Source organism: Raphanus sativus, chromosome 8, assembly GCF_000801105.2.
Source record: "Raphanus sativus cultivar WK10039 chromosome 8, ASM80110v3, whole genome shotgun sequence".
In the NCBI taxonomy this organism is placed as follows: domain Eukaryota; kingdom Viridiplantae; phylum Streptophyta; class Magnoliopsida; order Brassicales; family Brassicaceae; genus Raphanus; species Raphanus sativus.
The window spans coordinates 24,759,359-24,771,669 of record NC_079518.1 but is presented as its reverse complement, the minus strand read 5'-3'; the positions used below and the strand labels follow the sequence as shown (position 1 = coordinate 24,771,669).

Genomic DNA, 12,311 nt, shown 5'->3' with positions numbered 1-12,311 from the left:
TACTAGAACAAGTAAGAAGACACATCACACTAGATATTACCTGCATGCATATAAGTTAGTTGATTAAAGCCACGTTAAAGGGCAGGGTTAGTAAATATGTTTTGAATGTAAAACTGTGTAAGAGGCAGTGCCTGTCTTGAAATATTCATGGTCCAATAAGAAATACAAAACCGAAACTTTTAGATAATATATAAAAAATCTATCAATAAAAACTCACACCTATAATAAAAATTACAATATCCTCAAAAATAATAAAAGTTATCAATTATAAAACTTGAAAACGTAGAAACACAATTAAACAAAACTATTGTGATTTCTCATATGTGATGTTGATGACAAGAAATCAAGAACAAAGTTAGAAGTAAAATCAAAATTTGAGACATTGGTATCCAGTGAAACAGTGAAAAAGGCGTGAAAGAATGTTTGCAAAGGAAAGCTAACTATTCTTTTTTTTTTGTCAACGAGAAGCTAACTATTCTAAATCAGCTATTTTTCTTTTTTTTTTTGTTATCGTCAGATTTTTTTTTCTTTTTAAACTACTCATATTAATAACATAAAAAATATATAAAAATTTAATTATCTTTGTAATCAGTGATTCCCACCTTTTTCTTTACTTATCGATCTGCACATAACAAATTAATATAATTAACAAGTAATGACAATGAAAAAAATAGACCTAAAAATTTTACATAAAAAATAGGCCCCATACTTTTCCATCACATGTTTGGGGTAAGAGGCCACCACCCAGCCGACAGAAAGCCTAGCGCAACTGATCCATCGGCTTCGTATTTGTAGTGTATGTTACGCAATACTTGTAAAATATGGGCTGTTTGTTAATCATAGAAGTGTAACGGACAGTCGCAGAAAGAAAAAGTTTCTTTTTTTTCTACCAGACGAAGTAAAAATAATCTGTTTTAAAGGTTGTTCGTTTGGCCGTCTTTTAATCCCAATCGGGATGACCCATAAATATCTAAATCATCATAGCTAATCAGGTTTCCTAAGTCTCAGCAGATGTTGCTTCACAGTTTATGTAACAATAGAATGGTCAGTTAATTTCTAGAAACTCTAGCTACAATCTCCGCTCATCGACACACTCACTTGCTCGGGTGCTGCAACGTTTCAACCTTTTTGCACGTCTTTCATGATTCTCTGTGGCGATGCCTGTCTCATTCTGCACCGGTAGAGGTAACATATTTTGCACCAGCTTTGGTTGAACATAGCGAAGTATCCATTTCCATTTCGGAACACGGAAGAGCGTCATCTGCATTTTCTGAGCGGGCTCTACGTCTATCCCCCCTATTCATTGGCATTTTACTCAACTCTCCATCCAAATCAGTAGCTACTTCTCCAAGAGATTCACCATTAGATCTTTCTATGTCAGCAACTTCTTTCTGCACAGTACCTCCTTCACTATCGCTAGCATTGCTCTTTTGCATATCGCCAAGAGCATTGATTTGCTTTTCCACAGAGACGTACGGCTAAAGAAACTGCATAATCACGAAACAAGGAGTCACGAGGTGGGCAGTGAAGCAGATCAATCAAGGTCTGATAATACTGTACAAGGCTAGCGGTGCGGTTTCCACGACAGACTTGTGCAAGTTTGACCATGTGCTGACATATGTAACCCTTCTCTGCCCAGCTGCAACAGCAAACCCCAAAATGGGAACTTGAACTCCAAACATCATGAACTACGTTGCCATCTGTTACTTTTGCAGACATACCAGAGATAACAACAACATGAGAATCTGGTATACTTAATGCTTTCCGGAAACAAGTCAAACCGCTCACCCATTCCTCTTTCCAGTACCTGGCGAAATCATCTTTTCCAGTATACTCATCAAGCCAGAAGTAGGATTGTACTTTTGTTCCTAACTTATCGACCAACCAATCAGAGCGTTGATAAGCTTCAGAGTCTCTCTCATTCAAGAGCCTGCACTTCATCTGATAGTGGTAAAGCTCCATCGCTGCACATATCTCCTGGCTTGCCAAGGGAAGAGTCTGTAAAGCACTTGTCCAAGCTCCTATTATAATAGATTGGGAAGAAACAGTCAATTACATGTAAACATTTGATACTTCTATGAGTTGGCAGAGCAACAATGTAGGAAAACAATTTACATATAAACATTTGATACTTAGGGTGGTCTAACAACATTGCAGGTAAAGAGTAAAAGAGAACAAAAAAAGAGGGAGGGAGGTTCGAAAGTAACCTATTCTGGGAGACCAAACCGCTCTGAAGTAGTCTAAAAACTCTGGACCATTAACAAAATGCTCCGTTAAACCTTCAAACAACGTGGCTGTTCCTTGCCTTGTACAGATTTTATCGACGGCCTGACCCAGATGTCTGGACATCTCTTGATTATGTTCTTATGCCATGCATGGCGAATACGCCAAAACGAAAACAAGACCGGACACTGAAACACATCCCTGGGAACATCGCAACCAATAGCATCAGATAATATAATATTGAGGGTTGATGACAATATGGTCAATCATTATACACATAGCCAGTCCAACCAAGGATCCAAGTCAATAAATAGTGCTCCACTATTGAAATTACCAAATGGCAGCTTCATTAAATACTTAAGTAAGTATCTGCAACTAACCTGATCGTTATTATGTCAGTAAAAGGGTCATCAACTATGAACCCAGCCACCTTCCACAAGGGATCCTTGGCATGGACTCGGTTACAAAGAGCTCTCATCCAGCTATACGCATCTCCACTTGAAACCCGCGGTGCAATTATCCAAGCTACTGGAATAGCCTTGTTCTCGGAGTCGAACACAACAAGACTATGTATAGGATACTGAAATTTAAAACGCAGCACATATACTACTGATAAGATATATATACATTCAGAGACTGATGCAAATTGTAAGAAACCTTACCTTCAGTTTGTTTGTCCCAAACCTTGAATCTGAAGCCAAAAACCGGGGATTCTAGCTCAGTTGGTAAAGGGTTCACAGCTGTGAGTTCCGCCACCTGGGTTCGAATCCCGGCCACTGGGGAATTAACATTTCGGCATCGTCAGGGACAGAGGACCGACATGTGGCAACACGTGACTAGTCTGGACCACTTCGGTGGGGCCAGGATACCTCTGTATAATTCAAAAGAAAAAAAAAAGAATCTGAAGCCAAAAGTCTACAGTTCCCAAACCGAATCATCTGTTGCAACTGCCACTCAGTCTGAATACCCACTGAAAACCCATCGTAGAAAAACACATGGCTCTGATGACTTTCAACCCACATACTGACAGTGACACTAGCATCATCATCGTCATCCAGCTCATACGTGGAACGCCTGATACTCCTCTCAAGCCTTCGAACATATCTATGAGTCAACAAATCATCCCTATTACTCGGACCACCTTGTTTTTCAACTGATTCGTTATGCCTCTGCATTATAGTCTCCACAGAGACACCAACATGTAGCAAAGACAGCAGACGTAACCTAAGATGTTGAGATATATAAGGAGCAAACATGGCTCTTGTTCCAGCAGCCTTTTTGTCTTGTGGACCGTGGCACGGCAACCCTTTCTTATCCACATGCTTGTCATGGTTGTAAATAATCAAAGCCAGCGTTGGTTCAGCAATCAAGCGTTTGACAAAGAAGTACACTGGCAGCCTCTCTTGGAACTGGGGCGACCCGCATTTTTCTTTTTGCGAACGTATGTGCTCCTACACGGCCGTACAGATCCGCCTTTCCTTTTGTCATCTGGTCCAAAGGAACACCAATACCTACTCACTCACTCACTCACACAAAAGAGTAAAAATCACTAATTTATAACCAAAATTTATTGTTTTTTTTTTCTGTTCCAATACAGTGTAAGTGAGGAGGTAACTTACATGGTAGACTCCAAGATGCCATCAACTTTGGCTTTATATGTTTTGTCTTTGGGTTTCTGTCGGCTAGCTTCAACACGGAAACTGGTAGGGCAACCTTTATAGGAGGATTCACCTCTCACGAAATCAGCAACCCTCGTGTAAGGGATGAGGGCTACTCTATCTATGTTCTCTCTGTAACCTTCAACCTTGGACCAGACGAGATCCGCAGAAGAAAACTCTGGCAAAGTTGAGTTTTGCACAGGTAGAGAGAAGATTTGATCCCATCTACCCATCTGCAGCCAGCCATGATGATACAGTCTAACAATGAGTAAAAGACACGAACTAACTAAGAATCTCTATCTACCTGTGAGACACTACAGCATGTGGAAAGCTAAGTATGGAAAAAGTTCAACTGCACGACCGGTCATCTATTCATACCAAAGTCCGAATCATCTTAGACAAATCAATTCTCTCTCGAGAGAGAGAACAACCCTAGAGTGAATGAACCCAGTTTCCCGCTTTACCAATTAAAATCGTCTATTTGACTCACCTTAACAAGCCCTGCTGCTCATCCACGATATCCGAAGAAACTTGCAACCGAGAAAGTTGAAAGACTCAGAAACCCTCCGTCGATTTTACCGTTTTTCTGTTTTCTATTGGGCTAAACCCTTTCGTTCTAAATATATGAGCCCACATGCAAATTGTCTTATCTTGTATATTAAAAGAGAATCACAATGTGATTTTTTTTAAAAGTAGACCCTCGATAAAAACCAGTTATCATTCATTTATTATTAATAATATGACTTAATAACATATCACTTCTTAAATAACCATTAACTCTTACAAAACTGGAATCAGTTAGGTTATTAATTTGGCTTACAATAATTGTATATTAGGCTAAAAATAATTTAAATGCAATGTTAGTTTAGGCTAAGAATATTATACTGATCCAATAAATTGTCACATTTAAATGGTATATACTATTAATAAGAAAATATATACTATACTTTAAATAGTTAGTATTTGTATATTTTTGCAAATACGTTTTACTTTTTAATCTTTAAATTAAATATAGACTTTAAATTTATGTTTAAAATCATACTTAATATGTAATTTATATATACCAATTTTATTTGTTTGATATTTGATAGTTCACTTTTAAAAATAAAAATATCGTATATATTAAAACAGAAGTCACAACTTTGATTCATGTGTGACTTTTTTTAAAATAGACCCTAACTAGAAGTCAGTTATCATTCACTTATTACTAAAAATATACTTAATAATGTATGTATACATATTGGAAATATTCTAAGCAAACAAATCAAATAGATATTCCTACATTTTCTCTTAACTACATCCGAATATAATCTTTTCAAAATTTTTAATTTACAATATAAATATACATTCTATTTATTTAAAATATAAATGAATATTTCGTTTTTCACTTAAACAAACCTTTTTTATATTTAATTAATTTCGTAACTATCTATAAATACAAATGTGATTTACATCTTTGACTGAATAACCTCCATTAAGTGTAATTTATAAAATGTCCGCTTCATTTGCATTATTAAACCAATAATCGTAATGCATTATGTTTGTTTTTGTTCTTTTAAACATGCATCTTCTCTTTATTAGCTATGTTTTTAGGTTTCTTATGTTGTTTAAAGTGTTAAAACTTATATTTGCAATTCTTCATTTATCATACATCACATTATATAATTAACACGTAAATCTATCACTAATAAACACACAGAAAATAAAAATATTCACATGAAACATATTGTTCAATCATTCATTTGTCATTTATGCTAATGAAAAAATTGGTACAATACCTATTGTACTTTTGAAATTGCAAAAAATAAAAGACACAAAAACAATTACATCAATGAATAATATATGAATATGACCTATATAAAAATAAGCTTGATTATTTTTTGTAAACAAAATATTCATATACTTCTATTATTGAAATATAAAATTAAACCATCCATTATATTTAATAACAGAAATTGAATGCACTTTCAAATTCTTTTCTCTATAGAATAGAGATTTCATATTGGTTAGTTAATTTATATAAGGAGTATATAAAGTTTTATTAAAACATTGGTTAAAGAATTAGAATTGTGCACATGTACCATGAAAGAGCGTTTTACTAGACTAATTCAAATTTAGAATGTAGTTAAAAAAAATTCAACGACTTTAACGATTATAAACTTCAGTATATAGAGAATTTAATGAAAAACTAAAGATGATGATTTCATAAGAGGTTGATGATTTCATACGAAATCATCAACCCTAGTGTAAGGGATGAGGGCTAATCTATTTATGTTCTCTCTGTAAGTTTCAACAACTTTAAAGAGTATAAATTTCAATATATAGAGAATTTAACGAAAAACTAAAGATGATGATTTTGAGAAAAAATCATAAATACGACAATCTTGTTTAAATGCATAGTTCTATCATGTACTGACATATGATGATGGTCAATGAGGGTTGGTTGAAACCTTTGTTGTGTCTGTTTCTCTCAAGAATACATATTTCATAGTGGTAAGTCTACTAATTTAGGTAGTATATGAAATTTTACTAATTTAATATTAAAAAAACTAGAACAATGCCCATGGATCATGAGAGAGAGTTTATTATTGGGGATATACATTATATATTTGTGAAGATAAGTACGGTTGTTATGATAAGTACATATCTTATAGTTAGATAAGGTCAAATCTCATGTCGAGATTGTGTGACGACGTTGTATATAAACACAGCCATTGGCTTTCTAATAAGATAAGCAATTTAGAGTACACAAATCTACATGGTATCAGAGCAGAAGATCTTCAAACTCTGATCTTTTGTTCTTTTCGTAGAGAGTCATGGCTGATCTTACAGTCGTAACGAAGAAGGATGAAGCTGTGTCAAGCTCACCTTATGTTTTATATGCTTCCGACAATCCCGGAACCAAGATCTCGTCTGTTCAGTTGAATGGCGAAAACTACAACGAATGGTCGTCAGAGATGGTGAATGCTCTGCAAGCCAAACGCAAGTTGGGTTTCATTAAAGGAACTCTGAAGAAGCCGGATGAAAACAGTCCCGATCTGGACAACTGGCTGACGGTTAACTCCATGATAGTGGGATGGATCCGAGCTTCCATCGAACCGAAGGTGCGCTCAACCGTGACATACATCACAGACGCGTATCAGTTGTGGGAGGATCTGAAACAGAGGTTCTCCGTTGGGAATACAGTGCGTGTGCACCAGATTAAAGCTCAGCTAGCTTCATGTCGTCAGGATGGTCAGTCTATTCTGGATTACTTTGGCAAACTCTCGACGTTGTGGGAAGAGTTGCAGGTTTATCAACCTGTTCATGCTTGTACGTGTGGAGCTGCTGCAGCTATGGCGAAAGAGAGAGAACATGAGAAAATTCATCAATTTGTGATGGGTTTGGATGACTCACGGTTTGGAAACATCTCAACCAACGTGATTGGTCTTGATCCATTACCTTCTCTTGGTGAAATTTACAGCAAGATGGTGAGAGAAGAACAGAGGTTGGCGTCTGCGAGAAGTAAAGATCAGCAGGGAGAAGCTGTCGGTTTTTGTGGCTCGACAGAGCTCGTCTCCTTCTTCTCGACGGGACAACGACGCGACATCAAGCAAAGGAGACAACTCCATTCTGCGATCGCGATCACTCTGCTCTCACTGCGGTCGTACAGGCCATGAGAAGCGTGATTGTTGGCAAATTGTTGGCTTTCCCGAGTGGTACAATGAACGTAACGGAGGTCGTGGACAAAGTTCTGGTTCCAGAGGTAGAGGTCGTGGAACGAACACTCGAGGTCGTGGTCAGGCGAGCGTGGCTCACGCTACAAGCTCCAACGCATCCTTTCCAGAGCTCACTCCCGATCAGTGGAAGGTTCTCAATCAGATGATACAAGAGAAATCTGGTAATCAAGATAAGCTTGCTGGTAAGAACAAATTGGGTGATGTTATTCTAGATACAGGTGCTTCACACCACATGACGGGGAATCATGATTTGCTGACTCATATTGAGATGATTTCACCATGTTCTATTTCGTTTGCTGATGGCAATCGAACATTTGCAGTCAAGATAGGGACCCTCCGGTTGTCTGATAAGATCGAACTGCAGAGAGTACTTTATGTTCCCGACTTGAACTGCACACTGATATCAGTCGCAAAGCTTTTAAAACAATCAAATTGCTTTGCAACCTTCACTGATGCGATTTGTGTTTTGCAGGACCGTTTCTCGAGGACTCTGATTGGAGCCGGTGAAGAACGGGATGGTGTGTATTACTTTACGGATTTGGCGACAGCAAAGAGTCATCGGGCAGTTGGTGGTTCTGATCATGTCCTCTGGCATCAGCGTTTGGGTCATCCGTCGTTTTCTGTGTTTTCCGATTTATCTTTTGTTTCAAAACCTGCTAGCTCCAGTCCGTGTGACACTTGTTTTAGAGCTAAGCAAACGTGTGAAGTTTTTTATGAAAGTATGAATAAAACAACAGAGTGTTTTTCTCTTATTCATGTCGACGTATGGGGTCCTTACAGAGTTCCCTCCTCTTGTGGAGCAGTCTATTTTTTGACCATAGTAGATGACTACTCCAGAGCTGTATGGACGTTCCTACTTTTAGCAAAATCAGAAGTTCAAACCGTCCTGAAAAGATTCTTAGCGTACACTGAGAAACAATTCAACAAACCTGTCCGAATGATCCGTAGCGACAACGGAACAGAATTTATGGTCTTGTCATCTTACTTTAAAGATCTCGGCATTGTTCATCAGACTTCATGCGTCAACACTCCTCAACAAAATGGTCGAGTGGAGAGAAAACACAGACACATTTTGAATGTCTCTCGCGCACTCTTGTTTCAAGCAAGTCTTCCGGTGAAGTTTTGGGGCGAAGCAGTCCTTACTGCGGTGTACTTGATCAATCGTACTCCATCCTCCGTGCTCAAAGGTCGCTCACCGTATGAGCTTCTTCATGGCGTTAAACCAAATTACAAATCTCTGCGGGTGTTCGGGTCAGCTTGCTATGTACACAGAGCATCTAGAGACAAGGATAAATTTGGTCCTCGCAGTCGTTTGTGTGTGTTCATTGGTTACCCCTTCGGCAAGAAAGGCTGGAAAGTGTATGATATGGACAGCAAAAAGTCTTTTGTCTCTCGAGATGTTATCTTCCGTGAAGATCTTTTTCCTTATGCAGACCTGCAACTTGTCTCACAAGTCACACCATCACCTGCAACTAGTGGTCACGATTCTTCTCTGCTTTCACCTTTAGACGAAAGGGGGAGCGATGTTGTATCTACAAGTGCTCCTGAGACGTCGATTTCAACGGTTCTAGACGAAAGGGGGAGCAATGATGCTCCTGTTGTTCCTGTCACACCTCAGGAGCCACCTGTAGTCGCGCCCAGTCCTCCGGTTGAGGTTTCGCAAGCAGAGCCCATTCCGGTGTCCACCACGACTGATGTCTCAGTCATCTCTGCTCCATCTACAGAGCTTCATTCATCCACGTCTGACTCTGCGTCTGCTGAGGAACCAGCGGTTCCTGCTACACTTGGTAGAGGCCAACGAGAGAAAACACAGTCTATTAAACTCCAGGACTACTTACTCTACAATGCTACTGCTGATTCCAAAAGTAATACACACTATTTCGTCTCATCGTCTCCCACATTAGAGTCTTCTTCATCGGTCTCAGGTAAAACAACACTATATCCTCTGTCTGATTTCATTACTGGCGAGCAGTTTTCTCCCACACATCGAGCTTTTTTGACAGCCCTTGTTAACAATGCTGAACCAACAAACTTCAAAGACGCTATGAAACTTGAGGTGTGGAGAAATGCAGTCGGCACAGAAGTGGGAGCTCTTGAAGACAGTGGCACTTGGGATATCACTGACTTACCGCCTGGAAAAGAGGCAATTGGATGTCTTTGGATTTTCAAGATAAAATACAATGCTGATGGAACCATTGAGAGATATAAAACTCGCCTGGTCGTAAATGGTAAAAGTCAGATTGAGGGAGAAGATTATAAAGAAACCTTTGCCCCTGTGGTCAAAATGACAACAGTTCGAGCTTTGTTACGACTAGTTGCGGCTAAGAAGTGGGAAGTATATCAAATGGATGTTCAAAATGCCTTCCTTCATGGTGATCTTGAGGAGGAAGTGTACATGAAGTTGCCTCCTGGTTTCCGTCATTCTCACCCTAACAAGGTCTGTCGACTCCGTAAGTCCCTATATGGCTTAAAGCAAGCTCCCCGGTGTTGGTTCAAGAAGCTCTCTGATGCCTTGATTCGTTTTGGCTTTGAGCAGTCTTATGAAGACTACTCTCTCTTCTCTTATGAACGGAATGGTGTTGAGCTTCGAGTGTTGGTTTATGTGGACGACTTACTCATTTGTGGCAATAATACTCACATGGTTCGACGCTTCAAAGAGTATCTCAGTAAATGTTTTGCAATGAAAGATTTGGGGAAGTTGAAATATTTTCTTGGGATCGAAGTCAGTAGAGGTCCTGAAGGTATCTTTCTGTCTCAACGCAAGTACGCGCTGGACATCATTGCAGACACTGGTAATCTCGGCTCCAAACCTGCCTTAACTCCTATCGAGCAGAATCATCATCTAGCGAAGTCCAAGGCTCCTCTTCTCAGTGATCCAAAGAAATATCGTCGTCTGTTGGGGCGCTTGATCTATCTCTTGAACACTCGTCCGGAGTTGTGTTACTCAGTTCACTTACTATCACAGTTTATGCAAGAACCCACTGAAGAACATTGGTCTGCAGCACTTCGTGTTGTGCGCTATTTGAAAAGCTCGCCAGGTCAGGGAGTTCTTCTCAGGTCAACCGATGATCTCACTCTTACCATTTACTGTGACGCCGACTGGAGTGGCTGTCCTCTGTCTCGACGCTCCTTAAGTGCATGTGTGGTTATGCTTGGTGGCTCACCGATTTCTTGGAAGACAAAGAAGCAAGATACGGTCGCCATGTCTTCTGCAGAAGCGGAGTATCGTTCGATGGCTGTTGCATTAAAGGAAACAAAATGGATTCGTCGGTTACTAAAGGAACTTGGTGCAGAACAACTTCAGCCTACACGTTTCTTCTGTGACAGTAAGGCCGCTATTCATATAGCTGCAAATCCTGTGTTTCATGAACGTACCAAACACTTGGAGAGGGACTGCCATTCAGTTCGGGATGCAGTCATTGCAGGCCTCATTGTCACTCAACATATCAGTTCTGATTCCCAGATAGCAGACGTTTTGACAAAGGCATTAGGACGAGTACCGTTTCAGTCTATCATGTCCAAGTTGGGTGTGATAAATCCACACGCTCCAACTTGAGGGGGAGTATTGGGGATATACATTATATATTTGTGAAGATAAGTACGGTTGTTATGATAAGTACATATCTTATAGTTAGATAAGGTCAAATCTCATGTCGAGATTGTGTGACGACGTTGTATATAAACACAGCCATTGGCTTTCTAATAAGATAAGCAATTTAGAGTACACAAATCTACATTTATCATACATGAATAAAATGTATTAAGTCGTTAGAAACTTTTAAAAACACTAAGGAGTATAAGCTTCGATACATAGAGCATTTAACAAAAAGAAAAATCAATGTTTTCGTAAGGGTTAATCCGTATATTTTGAGAAAAAATAAAAAGTATAAAGCAATATTGTTTTAATACATATATGCATTGTAAAATGACAGAGGATCATGGTCAAAGAGGTCTGAAACCTTTGTTGTTATCTTTTCTCTAAAGAATAGAGATTTCATAGTGGTTAGTTCAATAATTTAAGCAATATATAAATTTTTATTAAAACATTGTTTAAAATTTTGGAACCCTGTCCATGTACCATGTAAGAGCGTTTTACTAGATTCATACAAATTTAGAATGTGGTTAAGAAAATTCAACAATTTTAAAGAGTATAAACTTCGGTATATAGAGAATTTAACCCACAGATTTTGGAAAAATTTCAAAAATATGAAAATCTGGTTTTAGTGTATAGTTTCAACGAGCACTAACATAAAATGATTGTCAAAGAGTTTAGAACCTCTGTTGTCTCCGTTTCTCTAGATAATGAAGATTTTATAATGCTAATTCCAATAACCTATGCAGTATATGAAATTTTACAAAACTAAATATTAAAAAAATTAGAATGATTCCTATATACCATGAAAGATAGTAAAAGAAAACATTAATTCAAATGTCAAATGTGGTTTGACATTTTTAAACAAAAGTAAAGAGTTTAAACTTCAGTATATAGAGGATTTACCGAAAACTCGTTATTTTAGAAGAGGTTAACCCACGGATTTTGGAAAAATTTCAAAAATATTTAAATCTGGTTTTAGTGTATTTTTTCATAAAGCATTAACGTAAGATGATGGTCAAAGAGTTTAGAACCTCTGTTGTCTCCGTTTCTCTAGATAATGAAGATTTTATAATGCCAATTATACTATTCTAAGCAGTATATGAAATTTTTTTTTTT

The 12,311-nt window shown here is 38.2% G+C and overlaps 1 pseudogene; it reads right to left on the bottom strand.

The window, feature by feature from the left end:
• Positions 1–865: 865 nt before the first annotated feature.
• Positions 866–4,509, bottom strand: LOC108823012 (uncharacterized; annotated as a pseudogene).
• Between the last annotated feature and the right edge of the window lie 7,802 nt (positions 4,510–12,311).